This window comes from Marmota marmota, unplaced genomic scaffold (genome assembly GCF_001458135.2).
Source record: "Marmota marmota marmota unplaced genomic scaffold, marMar, whole genome shotgun sequence".
NCBI classification, from domain to species: domain Eukaryota; kingdom Metazoa; phylum Chordata; class Mammalia; order Rodentia; family Sciuridae; genus Marmota; species Marmota marmota.
Genome location: NW_026000016.1, coordinates 32,643,318 through 32,650,988, shown reverse-complemented (window position 1 = coordinate 32,650,988; position 7,671 = coordinate 32,643,318). Strand labels below are relative to the sequence as shown.

General features: G+C 37.3%; 1 pseudogene; it reads left to right on the top strand.

Moving 5' to 3' along the window:
- The first annotated feature begins 327 nt into the window (after positions 1-327).
- Positions 328-7,052, top strand: LOC125618556 (annotated as a pseudogene).
- Positions 7,053-7,671: the final 619 nt, after the last annotated feature.

Below are 7,671 nucleotides of genomic sequence, written 5' to 3'. Positions count from 1 at the left end.
CATGCGGCCCGGGTTCGATCCTCAGCACCACATACAGACAAAGATGTTGTGTCCACCAAGAATTAAAAAATAAATATTAAAAAAAAAAAAAAGAAGCTCAGACCCTATAAATTGTTCAGCTGAAGTGGTTTGTGGAACAAAAGCAGAAGAACTAGAAGTAGATGATTATATTTCATTTCCATGCAGCTCTCATGTCAACATAGACATGGATCAACTTTTCCTTTCCTTCCATGATGGTGGAAATATGCTGAAAAGCTGTAATGCAGCCTTGGAAAACCAGTGGTACAGGCTGACTCCAGCTCTCTGTTGATTTGTTTGGCTAGCCCGATGGAGGTAAGTGACTTAGACTAATACATGCCACCAGTCCTTATTTTTATATCCAATAGCTTTATGTGTAGGGCTACATCACTGACCTCTGATGTTTTTTGAAACTCCTTTCTCTTCAAATAAGTTCTGTGTTTTATCACTTGATAAACTTGGAGTCATATTTCTAACATTTCTAGGTCTTTTTAAAAAATTTTTATTGTTGGTTGTTCAAAACATTACATAGTTCCTGACATATCATATTTCACACTTTGATTCAAGTGGGTTATGAACTCCCATTTTTACCCCGTATACAGATTGCAGAATCACATCGGTTACACATCCACTGATTTACATATTGCCATACTAGTGTCTGTTGTATTCTGCTGCCTTTCCTATCCTCTACTATCCCCCCTCCCCTCCCCTCCTCTTCCCTCTTCTCCCTCTACCCCATCTACTGTAATTCATTTCTCCCCCTTGTTTAGAATGTATAACTATGTATGGATTTATCCCATTTTGTTTCTTACTTTAATTTTTTTTAGTTTTTGATTGACTTTTATTTAATTTATTTATTATATACTTATTTATTTTTATGTGGTGCTGAGACTCAAACCCAGTGCCTCACACATGCCAGGTAAGCGCTCTACCACTGAGTTACAACCCCAGCCCTTGTTTCTTAATTTTTAAATCTAGAGACGAGGATATGGATAAACAGGTGCACCTCATGTCACGAACTGGCATAGGACATTCTTAACTTTCATTTTACCCAGCCATCCTCCTCCACTGCTGTTTTCATGCTATTTATTATGCTGACTTTGACTCTTATTTATGAATGAGTCTAAAGAAAGCACCCCAGGCTCAACAGCTGTTCTGCTGCAGCTACTGGTCACTCTGAAGAAGTCACTATGGAAACTGATCTCTCTTCCCCTCTGTTCCCTTCCTAACCCTCTTATCATTTTACTGTTCAAAAGCTGGAGGCATTCATGCGCATCACATGGGCAATGGGAATTACGGAAAGGATGACCTTCATTTTGAAGGCAGATCAAAGTTCCTTGGAGGAAAGAATGTTTTCATTAGAGGGAGATTCATCAGGAAAGAGACACATCCTTGGACATGATTTGATAGAGCCCACATCGTCCAAATTGATTACAGAACTGACCCCCACAAAAGGAACGTTTCCAACGTAGTTTTATATTTTGTTGTTTTACATATTCCATGGTTGTAAAAATGCATGTTTGTACATTATTGTCATTTCCTTGAGTGTGATATGAAAACTCAGTACATAATACTGTACTTACAGGAAATCACAGCTCAGCTTACAATATCTTGGCTTGTGGCTCCTTGAACCAGTGGGGTTATATGTTGGGAATGTTAGCACTCACATTTGCTTCAACATTTCTTTTAGCATTGCTTGTAATCTTTAAAGCAAAGATTTTGTATTATATGTTGTGTTTAAGACTTGCTTATTACTCTCAGTATGCTGCAAAAATAAATCCAAGTTGCTCAATGTGGCTCCAATTCATTCCTGTTCATTGCTCCACAGTATTGTATTGTATGAATGTACCACAATTTATTTATCTGCTCTTTATTCAACATACATTTTCTAGTATTTTTTTTTTCTGTCAAGAGCAGTGTGGCTATGGAGATTCTTGTCAATCTCATCTTGTTCACGTTTGTAAGATTGTCTCTAGCTAAGGTATACACCTAAGGATAGAATTGCTAGGTTGAAAGGTATGAACATCAACTTTACAAGATAATGCTAAGTTTTTTTCAAAGTGATTGTTTTAGTCAACTTGATATCACTGTGACCAAAAGACCTGACAAGAACAAGGTAGAGGAAGAAAAATTATTTGGGCTCATGGTTTCAGAGGTTCAGTCCATAGTTGGCTGACCCAATAACTCTGGGCCCAAGGTGAAGAAGAACATCACAGCAGAAGGGCATGGAGGGGAAAATCAGCTCAGGACATGGCAATAAGGAAGCAGAGGGAGAGTTCTGCTCACTTGAGACAAAATGTAAACCCAAAGGCATGCTCATAATGACTGATTTCTTTCAGCTACAACCTCGCCTAAATGTACCACCCAGTTAATCTATATCAGTGGATTAATCCAATAATTAGGTTATACTTCACAATCTAATCATTTCACCTCTGAAAATTCTTGCACTGTATTTCATATGAGTTTTTTTTTTTTTTCGGGGGGACACCTCACATCTAAACCATAGCAACAATTATACCAATTTATATTCCCACAAGCAATATGTAGGAGTTCCTACTGATCTGCATCTGCTATCTTCGGTATTGTCAGTAATCTTCATTTTTATTAACACATATGCAGAAAATGGGATCTCATTTGGTTTTGGTTTATATTTCCCTGATTTCTCATAAACCTGAGCTCTTTGAATTTTTATTGCTCATATGTGGTTCCTGTGAAGTGATTGTTTATGTTCTTTTTGTTCTCTCAGCTTCAGTTTTATCTTTTCACTTCTAGTGTTCCGATAATAATGAATATGGTATGGGATTTAATTGGATACTATATTCAAAGCACTTGGCTCAGTGTCTGTCACACAGTAGATCTTTAATAGAACTGTTTTTCCTCTTGGTTCCTGAGGTTACTTCTGTTCGCCCCACCCCCATACCTTTTTTAGATCCTTCCTCTCTCTTTCTCCCTGCTTCTCCCTTGGTTACCTGTTTCCCTCCCATCTTCTTTTACTCCTTCCTTTTATCACACCAACCCCAGAGTCCTTCTCTAATATTCAGCTCAGTGTCTGAAGCTCTGTAATCTATCTATATGGACCTTCCAAGGAACTAGAGGGTACCTACCTTCTTTTGAACTGATAAGAAACCTGCTTGATGGGACCACTGCTATTTTTTCTTATTGTGAAATACTTCTCCTTGGTCTTCAACCATATTTTGTTGACATTTACTTAGGCTATGACCAGAAACTCACCGCCCATCCCTTCTCTTTTCTTACTGCACTGGGGATGGAACTCAGGGGCACTCTACCCAACTGAACTACATGCCCAGACTTTTAAATTTTTTTATGTCGAGACAGGATCTAGCTAAGTTGCTTAGGGCCTCGCTAAATTGATCAGGCTGGCTTTCAACTTGTGATCCTCTTGCCCCAAGTTCCCAAGTCACTGGGATTATAGGCATGTGTCACCAAGCCTGTCTTCTTTTTTATTTTGTCCTGTGCCTACTCCTCATAGAAACTATTCGTTATGAGTATCAATTAGGGGATCAGTTTCCCAAAGGCCTCTTTCATTTCTGTCCTACGCTATAATAAATGATCAGGCATGCCTATGTTCCATAGTAGGGCTATGGCCGGAATAATTTAAGTCAGGACTTTTGCAAACGTTATTGTACCTGCCAAAATGCAGACTCTGATCTAAGCCATCTGGATGGGCTCTGAGAATATGCATGTCTAACAAACTCTCAGGTGATGCAGCTGCTGCTGGTCTGCAAACCACACTTTGAGGAGCAAAGATCTCAGTAATTTCTGGAGATTTCTTCCAGGTCTAGATGTTCATGATCTGTGAACAACTGTAATGTTCTGTTATGCAATCACTCTGCTATCCTTTCTCAGTATTCTCTCTGATTTATTAGTGATTCATTCATTTCTTTAGCAAATGTGTTCTGAGCACTTACACCGTGGCTGGCACTCAATAATTTAGAGCCATATCAATGGACAAAGAAATACTTCTGTATTTATGGAACTACTACTACAGGTTAGGTGTGTCTCCTAAATAAAGAATAAATGGCATATATTCTTTTATACTATCTCTGTGCTACTCCATATCTCATAAAGTAGCACTTTCAATTGTTTCTAAATATTTTAAATATTTCTAAACTAATTTGATGACAAAGGCAAATAGCACTACTCTTTTTTTACCCTTGGCTTTATGTGCAGTTCTTTTCTTTAATGCAATTTAAAATTTTATTAGGATTAAAAAATACTTAAACCATTTGCAATATTGTCTTGTTTAGGATGAATAACTTGTACCTCTTGGTTGCTAATCGAATAAAGCTGTGAAGAAAAAGCATGCTGACACCCTTAAAAATAAACTTTTTTTTTTTGGTAAAGGAGAATTTGATTTCTATATCTCTTCAAGTTTCCTTTCAGAATGACACCCCGTTTATTATTTTGCTTCTATTTTTTCACAACAGGAAGTAATTCTTAATAAATCTTAATATTCAGGACGTCCTTCCGTGCATTTCTTTCCACAACACACTTCAAGGCAAAGCTTTTGAAGTGGAGAGAACTTCAAAGTTGGACTCTAAGCTTTTGAAGTGGATCTACCCTGAGACCGATTTTCAGAAAGAGAGAATTATATGTCTATTCTCTCGTGCTTCACACATGATAGAGAAGAAATTTGTAGTGACAAATAGTACCTCCATCAAGCTCTAAAGAACTTAAGCCAATAAACACAGTATTCAAGTGGTTTAGTTTAAGATTTTGGCGTTAGTAAAATGCATTATAAAAGGAAGTTTAGAGATTCTTTTGCTTTTGAGCAGCATGGATTAAAACAGCTGTTTAATTTGTGAGTGTGGTTTGGCAGATAAAAAGACTGGGAAAACACAAATCTAACATAGTTCAACTAACCCATCGCCTCACACTCAGGTTTATCTATTCTTTAATATGTGTTTAAAATATGATCAAATGACCTTTGAAATTGAATACAAGAATAAAAAGACATTATCATGAAAGTAAAAACACAAGATAGCTGGCCTTGGTGTTGCTTACCTATGATTCCAGATACTTGAGAAGGCAGCAAGTTCAGGTTAACACAACGACAACCTGTCGAAAAACAAACAAGAAAAACAAAAAGTATCTGTGGGCTAATGTGTGACACTTATTTTAACTGTGCGACAGATTTCCTTGTTTTCTAAATAAAGTTGGAATTTTTTAGAGCTTTTAAAACAATAAATATTTACAATAATCAATGACATGTAAGGTGGGAAAAAGTTCTGAAAACTCAATGTCTTTTTTTTTTTTTGGTACTGGGGATTGAACCCAGAGGTGCTTACCCACTGAGCCACATCTGCAGCCCTTTTTATATTTTATTTAGAGACAGGGTCTCGCCAAGTTGCTAAATGCCTCGATAAGTTGCTGAGGCTACTTTGAACTCATGATCCTCCTGCCTCAGCCTCTTGAACTGCTGGGATTACAGGCATGCAACACTGTGCCTGGCTAAAAACTCAGTGTCTTTTAATTTTTAATTAGTAGTTTCCAAGTAAGGATAAAGGAGTTCAATAAAAAGGGAATATAAAAGCATAAATATTATAATACTAAGGTATGATAAAAGATAACTTTAGGACAGGTAAGTATGTAACATTCATTCAGGCATTATTTAGGACATAGTTTTATTTTGTCACTTCTGTATAGGTCTTTTTGCTTTAATTCTCTCTAGTTTCTAAAACTGTAGTGAATAAACTATATTTTATTAAAATAATTTAAAATTCCTCTAGCTTACTCCTGTTGGCTTGAGAACCTCAATTTCTCCATGTTGTATTGGACAAGCAGGTGTCTCACCTTAGCCCAGCTTTGAGAGGGGAGGAAAAGACTTCACTCCTTCATGAGGAACAGGGTGCTTGTTGAGGGAGCAAAGTATTGGTGGCAGCTGACTGGAAGTAAGCCATCACAAAAAATCGTGTCTTGTATGATATGTGAATCAACTATCACAAGACCTTGGGGGTCATCATCTATCACTCTGCACTGATTTTTTTTTTTAACAGATGTTCACATGGCTTCTACTGAGTAACTCTTCGAGGAGCAGGGTTTCTGGGCTTCATTCCCCTACATTTTGAAAAACAAAAGTTCACATTGTAAGGAACTGAATAGAAGCAAAAATATTTCAAATAAATTAATTTAGCAGCTTCAATATTATAATTGGTATTTGTTACACACTTTTTTTAAAAAAAAACTTGTCCTTGAAATTATGTTATCTGCTGGTAATAATTTTATTAGTAAAACATAGCTATAGTTCTGAAGTCCATTCTTTAAACTTCTTATAAAAACTATTAAAGTCTGAACACAAGTTTTCATAATTAACATCTATCAAATGTGTTTGAAGTAAATACTAGGAGTTGCTAGTTGGTGAGGACCTAGAGCCTGCCAAGTCTATGGGTCTATTTTTTTAGAAAACTAATATCACTCATGATTCTCCAGAGGACTAGTAAGAAGGGAGAATTTGGGCCTCAAGAGATTTGAAGCAGATACATTAAGAAGTTGGAGCATTTTGCTAAGCCAGAGAATATCGATTCATTTTCCTGAATGAACTTGTAATCAGTGCCGTGCACCACGTTCCAGATGTTGTTATTTACCTTTCCAGACTCAGATACCAGAGGGTGCTTAACTTCTGTTATTCCACTCTCATGGCATTGCTGATTTGGCTGCCAGTAATCAGCAGGTGTTCAACCAGGCAGTGAAGATTGGGAAAGGGCAAGCAGTAACCCTAGCCATGAATGCCACCTTGTGCCAGTTGTCAAAGTTATAAGCTGTCAATGCTAATAAAAGATCAGCCTATGAAGAGATTTATCATAGAATCTCCAAATCAGACCCATTTCCCAGTCAAACAAGATGAATCCTCTCCCAAATGTCAGCTGATCTCCCAAATCCAGGACTCCCTCATTTATCTGTCATTTCTCATGCTCTTGGTTGCCCTGAACTGGCAATATCCGGGCAGCCTTTCTTCCAATACAGAAGAATATGTTCAACCAGAGAATATTAATCTGACTTTTTCTGGAATCTGAAGTTTGCTGTGTAACAGATTTACCTTAAAAGATGGATATTGGTTTCCCTTTATTGTTTTTCTCCTACTTCAATCCCCAACAGAATTCTCTGTGCTCAGACCTTTAGAAACTGTGAAGTGTAGCTAGAAGCATATAAAAGTAACAGGAAAGGATGCCTCATCCTCAGCCACCTGGTACTGTGAGTGGTGGTCCCTTCTGCCTCTGTGGTCAGTAACAGGACACTCACTGCTACGGTTTAGAGGGAGTGGTTGCCTGTGGGAGTGTCACAGATCACATTCAGTGGGAATTAATGGCTGGAATCATGGTTAAACACATTTCATTTACCTTTGGTAGTAGAAAATGAAATGCATTTTCTTTCTGTCTGGATCCTATTTTTCTCATAAGTTAGTTTTAATTGGTTTGAATGTAGTAGATAGGATTATGTATCATTCTGGGTAACATCTCCAAGTTTCTAAGAATTCAGGCTTACCTTCTGCATGTCCAGGCTGGCAAAACAGTTCTGTGTGTTCTGGTGTTTTTTTTTTCTCATAGTCTGAAACCTGTTGGTCCTTGAAGTCCATTCTCTGTTTATAACATACACGATCAAGTATGATCTCAACTATTCAGCATGTAAGACTAT